This window comes from Vigna unguiculata, chromosome 8 (assembly GCF_037176805.1).
Source record: "Vigna unguiculata cultivar grain cowpea cultivar isolate G323 ecotype 2 chromosome 8, ASM3717680v1, whole genome shotgun sequence".
Taxonomy (NCBI): Eukaryota; Viridiplantae; Streptophyta; class Magnoliopsida; order Fabales; family Fabaceae; genus Vigna; species Vigna unguiculata.
Genome location: NC_140799.1, coordinates 31193658 through 31216621, shown reverse-complemented (window position 1 = coordinate 31216621; position 22964 = coordinate 31193658). Strand labels below are relative to the sequence as shown.

The window sequence follows — 22964 nt, the reverse complement described above, 5'->3', positions numbered from 1 at the left end:
TATTTTGAACTCCAATATATGTTGGATGGTGATAAAATAATATTCATGGCAATTACATTAGATTTTTATATTATAGTAAATAAAAGTTATTTATACAATTATAGTGAAAAAATTACAGTATGATTGATAATGAGTTAGAAAACAAAAAATAATTAGATAAAATATATCGAAATAGTATTCTACATGATGAAAATAAACAACAAATAAAAATATTAAAAAATTAACAAATGTGTGTCTTAGAAATAATTTGAGAGACTATTGAAAGAAATTGCATAAAGAAAAACAAATGCATAATGTATAATTAAGGGTATGATAAGATGAAAAATACCTTAGATATCTAAGAAAACTTTTCAAATATCAACATATATACTCAATGGTTGAGAAATAACAAAAATTGTTTTAGCTAAACAAAAGAGTTCTACAAATGAAACAAAAATTAATAATAATACGTAAAAAAAATTATATTACCTTGTAAATGAAAGGTTTATGCTATTAAACAATTAAATTGAGAGTATTAAACATTCTCATGTGAAACAAAAATATACAATAAATAAAATTATTAAAAAATAATAGAAAAATTCAAATGTGAGACATAAAATTTTTTTAATTGACATACATCATTTTAACATAATTACATAAAGATTATGACAAGATGAAAAATATATTGGAGATGCAAATGAGTTTCATGACAAACCAAATAATTAGAAGAAATAAAGAATAAAAAGTATATATATATATATATATATATATATATATATATATATATATATATATATATATATATATATATATATATATATATAGTCTCCACCATAGTTTATTCTGGAAAACTATGGAAAACCATAAAAATTAAATAAAGTCTACGAAAACCACATTTATGGTCTGGGAGTCGATTACAACGCCTGCCCAAAGACGATATCTTTAATTAAATTTGCAAACGAGATGTGTTTATTTTATAATTTTTTTCCCAAAAATAAGAAAATATTGAACAAAATTTTTTTTTGAGTAAAAAGGACTCGACAAGGATTAACCTTGGGTCTATGTATTCTCATTATAAAATGAGAAATCAGGACTACATAGTTCTTAATAAAAAAATTGATTAAATTATTTAATTTTTGAAAGTTATCTTTTGAAATTTTTGAAAATAAGTGTCATGCAATGCATGTGGCCGGGTTGACACCAAAAATATTTTTATATTTTGTATTTTTAAAAAAGAAGTGTAGTGCGACGCAAACGGTTAATTAGACACCAAAACCATTTTTATAATCTTTGCATTTTCATAAAAAGATGTGTCATGCAACGCGAGCAGTCGATTAGACACTAAAAACATTTTTATTATTTTTTGTATTTTTAGAAAAAAAATGTGACATGCGATGCGAGTAGTCGATTAGACACTAAAAATATTTTTATAATTTTTGTATTTTTAGAAGAAAGATGTGTCATGCGACGCGAGTGATCGATTAAACACTAAAACATTTCTATGATTTTATATTTTGAAAAGAAGTGTCATGCAACGCGAGCGGTCGATTATACACCAAAACTATTTTTATAATTCTTATATTTTAAAAATGAGTGTCGTGCAACGTGAATGGTCGGTGAGACACTAAAAAAATAAAGAAAATAATTTTAAATTTTTATTTCTTCTTATTTTTATCATTTCTGAAAACAATTTCAATTTTTATTTCAATTTAAAATATTTTTATTTTTTTAGGAAATGATGTGATTGAAATCTGAGATTTAATTAAAAAATGGTAAAATTAGAAATAGAAATGGGAGTGCATAAGTGAGTATGTGGGTGCAATGAGAAAAATTATACACATGAAAATGAGGTGCATAAAGAGAACCACGTGGTGCATAAAGTACATGCATCCTAGCCTAAAAAAGGAAATTAAATAAGTGGGGTGTGTGCTTAGTGAAAACGCAAGTACATGAGGTAAAATAAAACTAAATACAAAAGGATTATGGTTATTACATTGGGGAGTGCATGAAATAAATAAATAGAACCCAAATTAAAAGTAGAGGTGCACAAATTAAATTGAGGGGTGCATCATGAAACAATAGAATTAGTAACCCAATGGAAGTATAAAAATCAATTATGGGGTGCAAACAAATAATAATGGCTAATTGGTAGCAAAACTTTGGCCCTCCTACACCATTCTATCACATGTGCTAATAAGAAATAAAAATATGAGTAGAAAGTAATTAAACTTTAAAACACTAAAAAGCTCAGGTACGCATGGTTCCAAATTATCCATACAATGCTTAAAAGAAACACGGGTCCCACCTCCACCATTTTTGTATGAATTGGAATATATTACCTTATACTTTTTACGAACATGTATATGATTTTTAAGAAATCAACATCCTAACAAACAAAACCAACCCATAATTCCAGACTCGGTTTGCATGCGAGTCTCACACTCTATGTTTAACACAAACATAATTCTATGTACATATTCCATTCCAAATCAAACCCATGGACTAAGCCAAAATATATACCCCTACTAATAAAATTTCTAGAAGATAGGTTCAAATATTTTCCAAGTTTAAATGTATACCCCTACCGATAACATGCCTTCTCCTTGGAAAATCTCAACTAAAACAACCACTCTCAAGTTTAGCCCTAATGCAAAACACCACATGCATTTGAAGCTAATGTAAAGATAATTTTTCTTCTAAGATAACCATGATCCACACACACTACAGAAAGCAACGCCTCTAGTATTCCCAAACCACATTTGTAACTTACTACCAGATATGAAACATCAACATACAAAGCCCAAAACTAAAATCTAAATTCAAAAACCTAATAAAATGTCCTAGTGATTTCACCATTCAACACCGAGACAAAAAAGAAGAAGAAAAGAGCAAGCTAACATAAAGAAGAATCAAAGCATAAAAAATATAAAGAAGTGAGGAACCTTGTTAGTGTAGGCAACAAAATGAGCCAAGATAGAGACAATGCAGAGGTTAATGTCATAGGAAGGTCGGAAACTGATAGGAAAAGAAAAAAGAATCTTGAATTGGAGGTCAGGATCAATCCTCCTTAAGAGAGAGAAAAAATATTTTGAAAATTATCTTCTGTCTTATTCATATAGGCATTACAATGCTTATATAAGGTGAACCATAATAGAATTGTAACAGAAAGCAAATAACAACTTTCACTCAATGAATGACAGTTGTCTACTAATAGATTTGGTGAATATTTAGTGTTCGTAGTCCTCCCAATTAGAGGGTCATTTGGTGATGCGTTTAGGCCTAACTCCTTCATCATTCCGAGGCCCATTCTTTGTCAGATTGGGTTCCTCCTCAGCATTAATAACAACTTTAGTTATTAGGCCGTGGTTCCTATCATTCGCCACCGCTTGGAAAGACACCTTGTCCTCAAGGTGATAGTGAGCTGATAACAAATCCCATGACTCCCAAGTGGTATCTTCTGGTGGGAGACCATGCCATTGAACAAGAACTAGATGCCGAGGGGGTACAACAGAATCATCCCATTTGGAATCCAAAATGGAAAGTGGCTGAATGAGCAACCGATCATCCGAGAAATGGGAGGAAGCTCCTGTGGAGGAGGAAGTGGGCCTCGATGTGGTTTGAGCAGAGAGCAATGAAATACTGGGTGAATCTTGGCAGAATCTGGTAAGGCCAAACGATAAGCAACAGGACCAATGGCTTCAACAATTTCAAAAGGACCGTAGTAGCGTTTCCCAAGCTTCTGATATTGAGAATCGGAAACGGACAATTGTCAATATGGACGAAGTTTGACGTACACTCATTCACCAACTTTGTAAGAGACAACACGACGATGAATGTCAGCAAAATGTTTCATAGATCATTGTGCTTTGGTAAGTTGACGGTTCAAATAAGCGATCAGATCTTCGCGAGATGATAATAAGGAGTCAACAGCTTCAACGGAAGAGGAGCCCGAGAGGTAATGAACGATGGTTGGAGGAGGTTTTCCATATGTGGCCTGATAGGGAGAAATACCAATAGCGGAATGGGTGGCAGTGTTATAGCACCACTCGGCAAGGCTAAGAAACTTGGTCCATTGAGATGGATTATTATGAACAAAAGCACGAAGATATTGCTCAAGAATACGGTTCAAGACCTCAGTTTGATCGTCACTTTGAGGATGGTACGTGGTACTCATTTGAAGTTTGGTGCCATTAAGTCGGAATAGTTGTTGCCAAAAATGACTGATAAAAATGGGGTCTCGATCAGAGATCAAACTTTTAGGAAAGCCATGAAGTTTGCAAACCGTGTTTAGAAAAAGTTGGACAACTTTGCTTGCTGTAAAGTGTGCTGGAAGAGTGCCAAAATGAGCCCCTTTTATGAATCGATCAACCACTACGAGAATCACAGAAAAACCCGAAGAAGAGGGAAGACCGGTGATAAAATCAAGGGCAAGATCCTCCCATGGAGCAGAGGGTGGTGATATAGGTTGAAGTAAACTAGGGGTTTTCTGAGCAATATATTTGGTTTGTAAGCATGTAGAACATTCAGAAATGAAACGTTGAACATCCTTTCGCATTCCCAGCCAAATAAAATTTGCGGACAGGCGGCTAAGAGTTTTTGCGACACCCATATGACCGCCGAGAGGAGATGCATGGAACTCAGCCAAGAGGAGGGGAATGAAAGAGCAACTTTTTGGTACCCAAATACGTCCCTTGTGAAGTATTAAACTATTAACAGTCTTGTAGTCCTGATAAGAATCCGGGGACATAGAGATTTGTTGGCACAAGGTGTTAAATTCCTCCAAAGTAGCCAATTTCTTCTTCAGATCATCAAGGAATTGAAATTGTGGAATAGAGAGGATCCAATGGGCGGAAGCCATATCAGGATTGTGAATACGTGAAAGAGCATCAGCGACAAAGTTGTGTTTTCCGACCTTGTATTTAATTGTGTATTCATATCCGAGAAGTTTAGCCAAATAGACGTGTTGCTCCGGGGTTTGGATAGCTTGGTTCATCAAATCCTTTAAACTGCGATGATCAGTGAGGATGAAAAAAGGGTGACTCAAAAGGTATTGGCGCCAACGCTTGACTGTAGTGGTGATAGCGTGAAGTTCCCGAATATAAGTGGAGGAGTGCAGAAGCTTAGGACAAAATTGTTTCCTGAAATAAGCGATGGGGTGGTCATGTTAAGACAAAACAACACCCATGCCAGAACCAGAGGCATCTGTTTCAACAAAAAATGGAAATGTGAAATCTGGGAGGGCGAGGACAAGAGCTCTGGTCATAGCACGTTTAAGAGCCTCAAAGGCCACCTGCGCATCAGTCCCTGCGAAGTAAAGAGGTCAAAGGAAAAACAAGTTTAGCATAATCCTTAATGAAACGACGATAAAACCCCGTTAGGCCGAGAAATCCACGTAGGGACTTCTGAGAAGATGGTGTGGGCCATGCAAGCATGGCATCGATTTTGGAAGGAACCGGCTCCCCGCACCGGAGATAATATGACCCAGGTATTCGATTTTGGATTCTCCAAAAACACATTTCGAATATTTGAGAAAAAATTGGCCCTGTTGGAGTAAACAAAAGACCATCTCAAGATGACGAATGTGTTCCTCAAAAGTCTTGCTGAAAATAAGGATATCATCGAAGAAAACGATGACGAAGCAATTTAAGTAAGGGCTGAGTAACTCATTCATCGTTGCTTGAAAAGTGGAGGGGGCGTTGCAAAGCCCACTCCACGCATGAAATTGGATGTTCCCCATTTTGATGGGACAAATGCTGTGTCTTGGATTTTTCAATGAAAGCACCAAATTGATAGGAACAGAAAAAAGAATCCTGAATTGGAGGTCAGGATCAATCCTCCTTAAGAAAGAGAAAAAATATTCTGAAAATTATCTTCTGTCTTATTCATATGAGCATTACAATGCTTATATAAGGTAAACCATAACAGAATTGTAACAGAAAGCAAATAACAACTTTCACTCAATGAATGACAGCTGTCTACTAATAGATTTGGTGAATATTTAGTGTTCGTAGTCCTCCCAATTAGAGGGTCGTTTGGTGATGCGTTTAGGCCTAACTCCTTCATCATTTCGAGGCCCATTCTTTGTCAGATTGGGTTCCTCCTCAGCATTAATAACAACTTTAGTTATTGGGTCGTGGTTCCTATCAGAAACAAAGACCCCAACGCTTCAACAAATGTCGCCCGCAATTGCACTGATACGTGATGAAGAGACCATTGACACACTGATGACCTTAGATTCGTTCTAGTGGCTTTCCGATAAGTTTGATAGTGGAGAAGATAGGCCCTTTGTATGAGTAGTTGGAACCAGAAAAAGAGAGTCCGTGTTTTTTTTCAGTGTAGTGATCCACCCCTCCTTTTCTATCACTCCACCAAAACCTCAATTTTTTTTAAAAAAGTAACCAACTGGAAGATCACTGTTCCCACCTCTCCACTAACTTTATCCATCAACGGTTCCAAAAGAAAAAAGGTTGTATAAAAAAGTTCCGGGGTGTAGGAGGACTAAAATGTGATGCGAAAAACTTTTGGCCTTTTTGTCTAATGTGGAACTAAGGTGTGTAGAAACTAAAACTTGGGGTAGAAAAAGAACTAGGCTATCAATTCATTCTAAAGAAAAATAAAATAAAATAAAATAAACACAAAAAAGAAACACACACATAAATTATATTTTTTCACAAACTTTTATACATTTTATTTTCCCCATATTTTTTATTTATTTATGCACCTCAAATTTTCTAACAATTTACTTACCCGGACATAATATATGTGACTATACGGAAACCAACCCGACTCACCACAGGTTCAACCCGGGTGAGCCGGGTTCTTGGTATGGCCCACGGGTTCTGACCCACTTTGACGGTTCTACCTATACCCATACCCAGTCAATGCGAGGATTCCTCGTCAAAACGGGGATAGGTTCAAGCAATATCCACGGGGGCAGATTTATTTGCCATCTTTAGTAGGGATGGCAATGGGGCCGGGCGGGACAAGTTTCGTTATCCGATACCCATCCCCATCGAAAAAGTTCATCCTCATTCTCATATCCAAACGCAACGGGTACCAAACTTTTGCCCCATCCCCAGAGGCGGAACAAGGTTGTGACATAGGGGAGCCAGGGCTCCCCCAACCATTTCTATTTTTTGCTTTTTTTGTTATTTAAAAAATAATATTTATATATTATTATTTTATTTATATTAATTGATTTTTATTTTACTTTATTTTATATATTTTAAAAAAATATACTTATATATTGTTATTTTATTTATATATTATTAATATTATTATCTTATTTATATTAATTTAGTTTGGATTTTTTTTAAATTTAAAAATCATATTTTTTTTCTCTATTATAATTTTTTATTTGGTTTTTCTTTTCCATGTTTCCATCTCTTTCTCTCATTTTATTTTCATCTCAATTTTCACCATTATTTCTTTATTATTTTCAAAATCAAATTGCACTACGACAAGATTGAAAAGTTAATGAATATTTTGAATAAAAAATGATGTAAGAAATTACTTTTTTTTTAATTAAAAAAAATAATTTATATATAACAAATATAATTTGGCCCCCCCTAAAATTTTTGGTCAAGTTTCGCCACTACCCATCCCCATTCCCATCCCCATCCCCATAGGTAACGAGTATATACTCGTTTTAATTAAAAAAATAATTTATATATAACAAATATAATTTGGCCCCCCTAAAAATTTTAGTCAAGTTCCGCCACTGCCCATCCCCATCCCCATCCCCATAGGTAACGAGTATATACTCGGTACCCATACTTATATCTGTTTTCTTACTGTTTTAATATTAATTAATTAATTTTTATAAAATAAAATAAAAATTACAGCAAAGTAAACATATTATATATATAATATTTAATAATAAATTAGATATATAAATAAATATAAAATAATAAATTTTTATACTTTTTTAATAACATATTAATTAAAAACAATTATCAATAATACTGTGATCACTCATTATCAATACAATTATTTTAATATTAATTTTTTTATAAAGTAATTATATATATATATATATATATATATATATATATATATATATAATATACTGTTAATAATATCAAACTATAATTATCAATAATATATTGTTAATATTCCTAATAATAATACTATTAATATTACTAATAATAATACTATTAAATTTAATAATAATAATAATAATAATATTATTATTATTAAAATTTTATAATTTAAATTTGTTTTCTATATTCATAAAAAACTTATAAAAATTTGAAAGATAATATTTTCTGTTGATTTTTACCATTTGATTTGATTTTCGATTTCTATGCTATACTCATTTTATTTTATATATATATATATATATATATATATATATATATTTATTGTTTAAGACTTAATAAAAAATAAAACGTATATAATTATTTTCTTAGAATACTTTTAGAAATTAATCATAAAATAATTAAATTTTATTTGAATATTTTATAACTAAGTTAGATATTTTAATTATATAACAAAAATATTTTGACTTTTCTACTGAAAAATTATCCGGTAAAATACTGATTGTAAAACAAATTTAAATTTTCTCATATTATTATATTGAAAAAATTTTAATATTTGTATTTTGTATAATATATATATATATATATATATATATATATATATATATATATATATATATATATATATATATATATATATATAATTTGGTAAATTAAAACAATTTCATAAAATTTATTTATTCATTCTAAAACATCATTGAAAAAATTAGATAAATTAATTCATAGGAATTAAAAATAATATAATAAAAATATAAAATATATGTCAATATCATTTTAAATCATTTCTTCATTGCCTTAATTAAATAGAAAATACTTTATATATAAGATTTATGTGTATTTCATTCTTATATTATTTTATTAAAACCTATTAATTTTAATTATGTAATAAAATTCATATTTGTACATTATATTACAATAAACCTATAATTTTGTAATTTTTAGTTTTTAATTTCTATTAAAAGGATTTTAGTTTTATATATTCAAAGTATTAATAAACATTGTCAATGGGATTTGATGTTAAAGTTTATAATTAAAATTTAACTTGAATGATGAGTAAAATATATTTATTTTTGTTTATATTAAATTTAAAATATTATTTTATAATTAATGTTTTCAAATTTTTTTCTAAATTTTAATTTTATAATTAACGAACTATTTCTTAAAATTTATAATTAAACTTATAGGAGATGAAAACTATTTTTTTTTTACTGAATATGAAATGAACTTTTTGGTACAAATATTAAAAGTAACATTGACATTAATGTCAAGGTTTATCAGTGAAAGAGGTTGAAAATACATAGATCTTCAAACTCATATTGCACTCAGAACTGATCAGAACTAATAAATATAACGTGAATATATATTTTTTAAATAATTTAATAATATTATTTTTAATTTTCTTAATTAATTATTTTTTAGTTTCAGTTCATATGTATTTTTTATTAAAATTAAATTAAAAATAATCTTACAATTCATTATCTTAAGTAATTAATATGATTTTTTTTTCTATAACAACAATGAACTTTACGAGAAAAATCAATTAAATTCCTCTATTTTCTATTCTTATTCCTTAAAATAAAAACTCCCATGAGAGATAGAAAATAATAATTTCAACTTTTGTAAAAGATGAATTAAGTTTAGCTCATTTAAAGCTAAAAATAAAACTTATACTTTTACGTGAAGTGAATTTTGAAATGAATATATTCCATTAAACTACTTTATATAAACTACTTTGAGTACTAAACTAAAATCTAAAATAATTTCTATTATTCAAAAAATTGTTCTGAAACGTAAAAATATTCATCCTCACCAAAATTTTACAAAATATCAACAAATTTTCGTCTTATAAAATTATTAGTTGCTTTATCCCAATACTGTACAGTACAAATTATAGAAAGAGTCAATTAGACGTTGGTAAATAATCAAATCAATCTTATTGCTATAATAGAATGAAGTTAAAGTAGACACATATCCTAGCAACATTTATTTTTTGGTCAAACTCAATTAAAGAAAGACTACTTTAAGTATGCTCTCCACTTTGTATCAATGATTTGAATCAATAAATGTTTTTCTCATACTAAGATGATATTGTTCATCTATAGCATGGGCACTGTAACTTATAAATAACACTTATCTACTCAACATAGCAAGCTTCGATTGCAGTACTCAAAATGACAGTAGCCACAATATCATTGTCCACTAATAGAGATCAGGGAGTGGCTTTGCACTTGTGATATCATAGGTAGATAAATGTATACTGTTCCAGAGCCTGCAAAACCATTTGTCTACTTGATTAGTGTGTGAGTAGACACTGCCACTAAAACAGGTAGAGTTAGGTATAAATTTGAAGAAAATAAAGAACCAAAAGTCTCGATCATAAAGTTGCAAAATAAAAATTCCATAATTAAAAAATTGCACCTTAAGAGAACTTCAAAATAAAAAATTGCATTTTCATTTTCTGCAACAATAAAAAATATGAATAAAGAGCAAGCCAAAAAGTATATTAGATTTATATGCTAAATTATCGATTACTTAATAAAAAGATAACAAATACAGATCATCTAATAGAGCAAACATTTTGAGGACTGTCAAACTTTCAATTCAAACATTTCATATATGAAGAGTAACGAGTTAATGTCATGGATTTTCTTCTTTTGTTCAAAAGGAAAAAAATAATGCCAGCTTATAAAGTTGATCGATGACACATGCCATCACTTTGAGGTTTATGAATAGGTTCCTATTTCCCCAATTGAAGTTCAACAACACAGATCCTTTTCTCCCTATTGGAGTTCAACAATGATAACCTTGCATTCAAATACAACATTAACCTATAATTAAAATCCACATGTGCATTACATTTATCCTACCCAAAAAGAATAAGCAGGCATAGCGAAACATAATAGAAGTAGAACAAAAATATCCCTTCCAGAAAGCATACCAAACAAAAGTAGGATGTTCCAAGATCAATTATTGTGTCACCCATCCTTCATATGCAATCCCTCTTTCGGCCCTTTCTATCAACCCTTCTGGTAAAGCTCTTCCATGGACTCAAATCCATTAGGAGGCTTATCACTAAAAGAAATGGAAAACTTGGTAGTTCAAGACCAAGCATCAATTCTTTCAACTAATTATGCAGTAACGAGCTTTCATTTTCGTATGCACAGAAAGCAACAAAACCATGGTTGATACCCCCAAGCCATGCAACCCATTTTCCCTCCAATGTAGAGTTTGGTGACTCAGTCAAAAGAGACCCTGAAAGACAAACACACTATTCATACATAGTTTCAAGATATTTTGAGTATTCCCTTCAATGTCTCTACACCATTAATCTAAATTCAATCAGTCAAAAACTTGTACAAAAAATACATGAATTAATACATGAAGTAGTCCAAATAGAACATGAACCATTAAATGTGGGAGGGAACATAAAGAGAGAAATTTTGCAGTTTGTTTTGTTGTTGTAGTGATGCATTAATTAGTTTCTGCAATATGGCCAAAATAACAAATTCAAGGGTCATCAATCGAAAATTAACATTTTAATCACCCGATCAATATTGTGTAAACAATCTATAACATGGAAAACATCATTAGGTTGAACATGGTAGATTATCAACATCTACCATTATGTGTACGGTAACGAAATGGTGAGCATATGGTAACGAAATTACCTTTGTTTTCTCTGGCGATTTGGATTCTCCATTGATTAAGCTAGGAGACCGAGACAGCTAATGTGTGAACGACCTTGTGAATACCACGAGTAGAGTCATCGCCAAAGGAGAAGCAGGCATGCCATGAGTATTGACCACCTTTGATTCCATCATTGCATAAGAGAAATCCCACAAGCCTGAACAAATCAAAGGTAATTAGGTTTCCCATGAAATTAAATAAAATGCGAGAATAAATTTGCCATCGGTTCCTGCAAATACAACATACCGATTTAAGTGAATACAAAAATTTTAGATTAGTGAAAAGATGTATAAATAGGAAACAGTAATCGCGCGCGTGAAACATTCATTTCAAATTTCAAATTCAAATTTTGAATTCAAAATATTTGGAAAAGGTCATTGATGTGTGGGAGACAAAAGCACAATGCTCAATAACTAAGTTGAAAAACTTCTCAAATACAGAGCTGTAAAACACGACAAAGGATCACAAATTTGGACCATATATGAAATTGAAAACTGTAAAATAAAGAAATCAATCACTGATATAGAAAATAATTCAAATGGAAAGTTGAAAAGAAAAAAACAAATGAAGAAACTTGTAAGACCCAAATTAGTGAAAAAAAGAGAAATGCATTAGAAGTGAAAGCAGAAAATGGATGGAAAAATGAAGAGGAGAGAGTTGATTCCACAAATTTGAGATACAAATATGGAAAGATTGAAAACTAAAACATAATCTCTTCTGAGCAGCAAAACTGGAACAAAGAGGAGATGAAATGGACGTCGTAAAAAGTGAGCTCAGTTTCGCACGATTTAGGGTTTTTATTTTTTAAATTACAATGCAGTGTTTTTGGTGCCAGGTGTTTTAAAGGTGAGATATCCATGTTTACCTCTTTATTTGCTGCCACATCATATATTTTCCTGTTGTAGTAAATTTTATTTTTAGATTTTTAAATTATATTTTTTGTAAGTTTCCTTTTGTGCTCCCTTCAATTGTATTATATATAGATATATCACTTGATTAAAATAACGCAAAAAACAAATATTCAACTAATAATAATAAATAAAATTTTAACATAGATATTGTATCTTTTGAACTTCAATATATATTGGATGGTGATAAAAAGAAATTCATGGCAATTACATTAAAATTTAATATTATAGTAAATAAAATTTATTTATAAAATTATAGTAACAAAATTACAATATGATAATGAGTTAAAAAATAAAAATTAATTATATAAAATATATCAAAATAGTATTTTACATTATAAAAATAAACAACAAATAAAAATATTAAAAAATTATCAAATGTGTGTCTTAGAAACAATTTGAGAGACCATCGAATGAAATCACACAAAGGAGAAAAAAATATTATGGATATGATAAAATGAAAAATACTTTAGAGATCTAAGAAAACTTTTGAAATATCAATATAGTCAATGGTTGAGAAATAACAAAAAAAGTTAGACATTAAATAGCCAACGCCGTCTGTGGGGATCGAACCCACGACCACGTGGTTAAAAGCCACGCGCTCTACCACTGAGCTAAGACGGCATTTTTCATTCAATAAAATTGAAATCACTACATTTTCAGTTAAAATTAAAACATCATATTCGCTCACCTTAGTTACAACTACCCATCACTCACATATGATTGCAATATAAAAATTTGTAATTTTAAAATTAAAGTTTACTTCCATAATAATTGTTTTAGAAAGTTGGAATAAATGTTTAAAATGTTAAAATCTTTAAAATATATGGTGATTAGTTCAAAATTTATGTATTTTTAATTGATTTTTTTAATAAATTTATTTAGATTTAATATTGTATTAATGTACACACTTGTATTGAATGAATATTACTTCTTTTCAACATTTAATACAAATAATTAAATACTAAATATTTTTTCTAAATTTTGAATTGCAGTTTTAAATACTTATTCTTTCAAAGCATTTTGTAGTATTTGTGCATTATAGTCATATTTTAGATTTACTCTTCCTTCCTCTACCTCATTCACCATTCCTCGGCCCAACTCACCATGACTAACCTGTTGACAAAAGAATAAGATAGACATCTTGCTTCAATAAGGAGTTTTGATGATGATGATGACTTAAGGAGAAATGTGGAAGACTTAATGATGATTCATTGAGAAATGTTAAAGACTTCAAGAATGCATAGAGCTTAGATTCAAGAGACACATTGAAGACTTAAGAGTTTAGTTGTTTAAGTCTTGTAATATGTGTATGTTATTTAAAATAGTTATTAGTAGCTCAAGAGTCAAAAGGCAGAACCCAAGTGGCAGACAATTGAGAGAAAGTGATAATCAATTATCATAAGTATTTTATTAATTTTGATAATTGACTCTGGAATAATCAATTATCTCATAGTATAATATATTATAAGCGTGAAACAATATTTTTCAGAAACTACTATGGAATAATCGATTATCATAAGTGATAATGGATTATCTCTAGAATTTATGACTTAACTTTTCATATTTTTAACCCAATTTTGAAATAGGCTTCTATAAATAAAGTGGTAAGTTTTCATTTGCAAAAATACAGAAGTTAAAGAACTTTGAGTACTTGAGAATTCTCTGTGGAATGCTTTGGAAACCTAGTGTGGGTAGAGCGATAATTTTCATCAAGTGAGATTTTGAGTGATTGAGTGTTGTTGTTGTTGCTAGGAGAAGCCATTCATTCTTTGTGGGATTCAAAGTAGGTGTTCATTCCTTGTGTGATTTAAGGAAGGTGTTTATTCATCTCTTTTGTGATTCAAGAGAGGTGTCCTCATCTCTTGTGTGATTCAAAGGAGGTGTTCGTCCCTTGTGGATTTCAAGGGAGGTGTCTTCATCTCTTGTGGCTTCAAGAGAGGTGTTTTCTAAACCCTAAACTTTCATATCTGTGATTGTATTTGTGATTTATTTTAGTGATTGAGTTAATTTCATTTTTTAAAGATTAACAACTGGATGTAAGATATTTTTATTTGAACCAGTATAAATACCTTGTGCAATTTTCTCTTCCTTACTCTCTTTATTTTATTGTGGTTATTAAAATAAAGAAAAGATTGTTAATTGAACTTTGATATTAAAAGGGAAAAAATTTTAAAGCACATTTTTTTATTAAGAACTCAATTCACCTTCCTCTTGGTTTTTGTCTACACGCGAATCATTCCGTTGCACGATTCTAACATAGCCAAATTATCCAAAATGAAATAAATCTTTTTCGTCAAGATTCTCTTCTATGATGGCCATTGATGATGATAATGGAGCAGGTGGAGCAGAAACTTGAGAAAGACATCACGGAGGTTAGGAGGACCCTAATGCAACCTGGAAAGCCTGACCTTCTAGGCCATGAAGATTGGTGTTTTATGTTTTTCATTGTTTTAGTTTTTGTTAGTTGTTTTAGTTTTTTTTTTCAGTTCTTTATTTTATGGTGGAACTATTGCTTTGATATTAGAACAATTTTTCTTTTGCTCCACATTTTGTTGGCTAGCCTTGTTTTGGATGCCTTTCTTTTTGTCTTTTGCATTTGGAGCTTTGATTTCTTTCCATGGTAGCCTTGCATGATCTTAAGGAATTTACATGCAAATCTAAGTGTGAGACATGTGGATGTGGTTGCATTTTGATTAATTCCTTGACTTGTGTTTGAGTATGACCAATGGATTGAATATTTGAGAGTTGTGAGAATGTGTTTGGGGTGAATGTGAGAAAGTTGTTGTTGCTATGAATTTGATTTTTGTATGATTCTTGTGAATGCATACACACACTTGATCAGAAATAAGAAAGGCACTTATTTGTTCTGATGAAATGAAGCTACTTGGCCAAATAGCCACCCTTGATGCATGAACTTGGCCAAATAATTGTTAAATGTAATGTTTTGGTGTTATATCATGTTGGTAGGTTATATGACATAGGTTAGATGTCTTGTTAGTCTTGGTGTGTCTCTTTTAATATGTTAAAATGAGTTTTAACAGGTTAAAAGGCTTGTAGTATATAGTTTCTGGTATGAATGCATTCAGTCAGTTGAATTATTTTTCAATCGACTGATTTAACTTAAGTCAAGTGAAATTAGCTTACTGTACAGACAATTCATCGATTGATTTCACTTAAACCAGACTATATATGCTGTGTTTTTTAGAGCAGAGCTAAGTTTCTAAGTTTTTTAGCACGAAATCTTGTCATTCTTCTCTGAAAAACTCTTTCTCTCTTTGCAATACACAACTTCAACGTCAAGTTTGAATATCTTGGTTGATCTTGGAGGCATTTTAGCTTGTGAGTAGCTTGAAGAACACATGTTTGGTTGGCTAGGAAGAGCCACCATTAGGTTTGGATGTTCTTGTGCCTCTGGTTTTTTGCATGATATGATTTCAGGTCTGTAAGTGTGTAAGTGTGATTTTTGCAGGGTAGTTGTCTAGATTTTTGTGAATAAAAAATCTTGTGTGGTTCTTTGTTCAAAAGTCTAATCTTGGTATTTGATTTGTAAAACTTTTTAATATAGTGGAAATCAGGCTCAGGTTGTCCTGATAAACTAGATGTAGCTTAGTGATTGAGTGAACTAGTATAAAAACAATTATGCAATTCTCTTTCCCTCATCTCACTCACTTTGAACCATTTTAAAATCTCAAGAAAATCAAGTTATCCACTCTTTGCTGTGTTTTAATGAGTTCTTGTGTAATCTAAGGTTGTATACTTGTTAGAAATATTGATTGAAATAAGTCTTGTATGTAAAAGATTGTTGTTTAAGTTAAATATGCGAATTTTGTATTCTGCATAAATTTCCAGTATTATATCCGACTTATTTGTCTTTTTAATCGATTGTTTCATAGCTCAAGAATAAATTAGTCTACTGTTTTTCTTCTTTAAACGATTGAAAGTGTATTAGTCTGCTGCTTTTACATCCTAACTTTCCAGTCTAGTTGATTCAATTGAAAAAAGTTTAAGCTTTCGAAAAAAATTTAAATAGCCAATTAAACACCCCCTCTTTTGGCTTAAATCACCATTTTAAAACTAACAACTACTAGCTCTATTTACTAGCTCTAGCTTTAGCTACAAGCTCTAATCTAGCTACTAGCTCTAACTCTAGTTACTTACTCTAACTACTATCTTTATATTTTTTATACTTATAATAATATAATAGGAATAATTTTATTATTTTTTATTATGATAAAGAAAAAAGTGGACACATATGCGTATGCGCATGTTGAGTCAAGTACTTAACAAAGTTTATTTATATATACAATTTCTTATAATAATAAAAAAATAAAAAGATAAAAGATCGTTATTAAAATTTATATTAAAAGATAATTCACTTTTACAATTACAAACTAATTAAGCATAATTCATATTTATTAAATTAATTTTCTATAAATCATAAAATTGATAAAAGTTATGTTACAATAATAAAATGTGTAATCGAATGGGCAATCCAATAACTTTTTGGTAATAATTAGATATAACTAATAATAAATCATATTTATGACATAAAGATATAAAAAAATTTAGTAGGTAGAGTAGTTGTTCAAGCAAAAACAGAGAAGTTACTCTTGATCCTATTTTTACTTGAGTGAAATCACTAAAATGAATCTAGAGAAGTTATTCTCACCTTATTTTTGTTTAAGTGAAAAGAAAGAAAAAATTATTTTTTTAATTGATTCAATATGTATGTGAAACATAAATTTTAAATAGAATATTGAATTTAGTATTTAATTGAGATGTATGGTTGTTTAAATGAAATATGTGCTATGAGGAAGGTTGTTGATAAGAATAAGAAATGCATGTATTTTGTAGTTAGGGATGGCAACGGGGCGGGGCGGGGACGGGTTTCGCTATCCCATACCCATCCCCGCATAAAAAATTCATCCCCATCCCCATACCCAAACCCAACGGGTATCAAACTTTTTTCCCATCCCCATCCCCACCGGATAACGGGTATAATCTCGTACCCATACCCGTACCCGTGTTCTAACTACTTCAATATTAATTTTTATAAAAGAAAAAAAATTATGGTAAAGAAAATATAATATTATGAAATATTCAATATTAGGAGAATTTTCTTCGATGCCAAATACCTTAAAATAAATTATAATTGTTTACATTTTATATTAGAATACCAAATAAAATTTCATGTGAACCAAAACATTTATTAAATTTGCAAACTACAACATTGATGAACTTAGTTGATAAAATTAAAAAATATTTCAAAAAAATATAAAAGGAAAATAAATATTCAAATTAAAATATATTTTAAATGTTTGTTTACTTCAATTTTTTAAATTTTAATGAATCTCTTTTTTATACACTAATAAAAGTTATAATATATCACTTGATCAAAATGACACAAAGAACAAATAATAAAAGGAAAAAAAATATTCAAATTAAAATATATTTTAAATATTTGTTTACTTCAATTTTTTAAATTATAATGAATCTCTTTTTTATACACTAATAAAAAGTTATAATACATCACTTGATCAAAATGACACAAAGAACAAATAATAAACATAATAATAAAATTTTGACATAGATTTTGTATCTTTTGAACTTCAATATATGTTGGATAGTGACAAAAAAATATTCATAGAAATTACATTAAATTTTTATATTGTAGTAAATAAAAGTTATTATACAATTAAAGTGAAAAAAATTACAGTATGATTAATAGTGAGTTATAAAATAACAAATAATTAGATAGAATATATCGAAATATTATTCTACATGATGAAAATAAACAATAAATAAAAATATTAAAAAACTAACAAATGTGTGTTTTAGAAATAATTTGAGAGACTATCGAAAGAAATCGCACAAAGGAAATCAAATGTATAATTAAGGTATGATAAAATGAAAAAAAAAACTTAGAGAACTAATTATTAAATTATGTTTGAAGTGGTTAAAAATAAATAGAAATATCATTCGTGACCAAAAAATTTGTCATTAAATTACAAATAAATTAGTAATTAAATTGGTCACTAAATCAAGTACCGATTCGATCATTGAATCAGTCACTAATTTAGACAATAAATCAACTACTACCACCAATGATGAAAAATAGTGACTGATATGGATTACTGACTAAATCAGTCACCATTTCATGTTTTTCTTGTAGTGAATTATCATATACTATTCCTAAATATCATTATATATATATATATATAATTGTAACCACTTCAAACAGAATTTAAAGTGAAAAAATTACATTATGATTAATAATGAGTTATAAAATAAAAAATAATTATATAGAATATATCGAAATATTATTCTACATAATGAAAATAAAAATAATAAATAAAAATATTAAAAAACTAACAAATGTTTGTTTTAGAAATAATTTGAGAGACTATCGAAAAAAATCACACAAAGGAAATCAAATGTATAACTAAGGTATGATAAGACAAAAAATATCTTAGAGAACTAAGAAAACTTTTCAAATATCAACATATATACTTAATGGTTGAAAAATAACGAAAATTATTTTAATGAAACAAAAGAGTTCTTCAAATTAAACAAAAATTAATAATAATAATAATAATAATAAGTAAAGAATTTTTTTTATATTACCTTAAATTGAGAGTATAAACATTCTCATGTGAAAGGAAAATTTATAATAAATAAAAATATTAAAAAATAATATAAATATTCAAATGTGAGGCATAATTTTTTTTATTAACATACATCATTTTAACATAATTACATAAAGGTTATGATAAGATAAAAAATATATTGGAGATGAGAATGAGTATAATGACAAATGAAATAATTAAAAGAAATAAAAAATAGAAAATATATATATATATATATATATATATATATATATATATATATATATATATATATATATATATATATATATATAGGGGTTACTTGATTAATTGTGAATATTTTAATAATTTAAACGAGAATGAAGATATGGCGGGGACGGGTATTATGGCGGGTATATGTACATCCCCATACCCATCCCCATACCCAACTGAAAAAGTCGGGGATTCCCCATACCCATACCCATACCCAGTCAATGCGGGGATTCCCCGTCAAAACGGGGACGGGTTCGGACAATACCCACGGGGACGGGTTTATTTGCCATCTCTATTTGTAGTTATATATTTGGAATGATTTCTTCACCTCCCACCACCTTCCTCTACATTCCTCCACTCCCTTTCACCTCCTTCTTTCTACCTTTTTTCCTCTTCTTTCTTTTCCACCATCCACATTTCTTTTAATATCTTCATTTACACTTCTATAACAATTATTATGTAAGATCTATATGATAATAAATGTTCATCATACACTCCGTTTACATATACATTCTATAATACAAAAGAAAAATTTATAATACAAAAGAAAAATTGATTTATATACCCATACATAATGCAAACATTAGACATGCATATTTTAAATCAATATAGTAAAAACACCATAGAAAATTTATAGTAAAAATAAATTAAAAACTTCATCACATAGAGACTTCTTCTGTAATCTTATGAAAATAACAAAAAAATTAACACTCTCATCATCAATGAGGTGATAAATGTTTCGATTAAGTTTAGCAAAGAAAACAATAATAATATCAAATGACTTGTATATGATCATAATCAAAATCACTATCTTCGTAAGTGAAATGTATTTCTATGTTTTTTGGTAGCTTAGTTGGTTAGAGTGTTTGTTCTCATACTGGTATAAATATTATCATGTTATAATAATGATTGTACCTTACTAAAATTATTTTTTTATATGTAAATAAAACCATTTATATTTTTTTATATAATTATTTTTTTTATATGTAAAGAAAACCATTTATATTTTTTTATATTATCTTAGGGTAGGTGATTTAGATATGAAGGTGATTTGATAACACTATCTTAATTTCTATAAAGAGTTTATGTTTTGGTTGAACATATTTAAATGTTTTGAAATTGAATAATATGTTATTTTAGTTTTTGGTTAACGTATGATTATTTTAAAATACTTTGAATTAAATACCAAATGTTAAGATATTTATATGATGAATAAATTATTCATATTAAGGTATTAAGGTACGAAGTTTCTTAAATTGAGGTTTAAATATGATTTGGATAAGTGTAATGAGTTTTTTATAGTTATTAATCATTAATTTGTGAGTTCAATGTAATTGAAGTTTACATTTAAGCATATTATAGTCAATTTGACCATTTTAAGTTTGTTTAAAAGTTACAATTATTAGATTGATTTTGGTAAAGTTTTTAATATAAGTTTGGTCCTCTTGCATGAAATTGATTTTATGGTATCTTTGCACTAAGGGATGGACTATCATAGTGATAGAGGATGGCCTAAGCCCCACAATTTTTTTATATTTATATAAATTAATATATAATTTTTTTAATATATTTTTAATACACTTTGTATACTTTGTATCCTAAATAGAGTGTAACACCCCATTTAATTAATTACTTTCATTAAAAGAAATGTCACACAAAATAACATAAGAAGTGAAGTCATGGAGTATAAATATCACTCCTTACAAAGATCCCAGATACATAGAGAAAAGTCTAAGGCACACCACGATGCCATTGACTAAACAAAATAAAAGTTGAACAATACTCAAAATAAATGGCCAAAGAACTTGGTAGTACATGGACTACAACCCTAAAGGAAACTCAGACAAGCAAGATCTGATCCAAGATGAATTAGACAGCGGAATCTCCATTACCCTGTTGACCCCGAGGAGTTCTCGCATCTGCTCACATCAATAAATTGATGATCATCGCAAAAAGAGAAAACCACACACACAGAACATACATCAAACAGAAAGGGTAAGCTAGTGTAGAAAATGATTTATCATACCATTACATGCAATTTGATATCCAAAGATTCATACCTCAACCAAACATGTGATGACTCGCAACCAATACACTAAGACTCAAGACATGACTTATCCGGATACATATAATTAGTTGGATTCAGTGAATGCTTGCACTTGTGGTGGCCTTTATTACTCTACAGAGCTAATTGTTACCGTGTTTCATTTCCCCACGCACAAGGTTAGCCTTAAAGTGTTCTAGACCTCCTGCTACTCTCACTACTTGAGTTAGTACGCTCTACGTGAGACTAATTGACTCTTTAGAGTGTTAGGATGCAATCCTTACCTTGAATCCTTACTAAATTATATAAATGAGGCACCACCATGAACTCCCACTAACAGGGGTCATGGAATTACGTCCTGACCAAATGAGGCACCACCATGAGATCTCACCTAGAGATTCATGGAATTACGCCCTGACCAATGAGGCACCACCACGAAACTATCGTGGAATTACATCCTGACCACACCAACATCATGTTCCATCAATCAATATAACATTATTGCTTATACCAATTCCATGTCACTTTTATAATCAACCATCTCATATTCATTACACGCTAAGATCATGCCAAACTCATCATTCACAACCCATAAACCATTCTACTCATGCATATTCACTCATCTCATGCTTTAACATAGCAATCCAACTTAACAACACATTATGCAAATGATTTTGCAATTTTAGAAATAAAACTGAAGCTTGTGTAAAGCTCCAAAAATTTTGTATTTATATTCAAATTAAATATGATTGAATCAAGAACCAAATGAAACAAGAACCAACTTAATTGAATAACTATAAAGAAAGTTATGCACCAAACAAGCAACAAAGGTCAATGTTGTCAACAACCAAACTACAATGATCTTGCGATAAAAACTGCTCTCACTATAGAGCTCTGATTCAAGATCGAACTGGTGAAAGTCAATAACTATGTGTTAAGGATCAACTGTTAAAATATTAGCTCGATCCAATGGTTAACGAAGTAGGAACCTTCATTTTACGAAAAGTATGAAGTGTTGTAAACAACCAAACTACAGTGACCTTGCGATAAAAACCGCTCTCACTACAGAGCTCCGATTCAAAATCCGACCAGTCAAAGTTAAAAATTATGTGTTAAGGATTAGCTATTAAAATTTCAGCTCGATCCAACGGTTAACGAAGAAGGAACCTTCATTTTACGAAAAGTGTGTAGTGTAGAAAAAGAATAGCGCCACATCAATCAAACATACTCATTCCAGAACGAAAATAAGTACATTGCATTTCAAAGAAAAAGGAGTTCTAGCTTCCCTTACCTGGAAAAAAGCTAGCCCAAGACATCGACACCTAAGCCAACGAGCACAACAGCTCGTGAGCATATTTGAGATTTGGGAACAGTGGCACAGATTGAAAACGAGGTTATCAAAGTGCACCTCTGTTGGAATCACGAAACAGAGCTTAGGAAAAGAGAG

General features: G+C 29.6%; 1 long non-coding RNA gene and 1 other non-coding gene across 2 annotated transcripts; both read right to left on the bottom strand.

The window, feature by feature from the left end:
* Positions 1 to 9930: 9930 nt before the first annotated feature.
* On the bottom strand, positions 9931 to 12483 carry LOC114195443 (uncharacterized). The gene is made up of 3 exons (XR_003606497.2): positions 11687 to 12483; positions 10957 to 11270; positions 9931 to 10287 (listed from the first exon to the last, which is right to left on the bottom strand). It is a non-coding gene; the product is annotated as an uncharacterized LOC114195443 (long non-coding RNA).
* A 682-nt stretch (positions 12484 to 13165) lies between these two features.
* Positions 13166 to 13237, bottom strand: TRNAK-UUU (transfer RNA lysine (anticodon UUU)). The gene has a single exon. It is a non-coding gene; the product is annotated as a tRNA-Lys (tRNA).
* Between the last annotated feature and the right edge of the window lie 9727 nt (positions 13238 to 22964).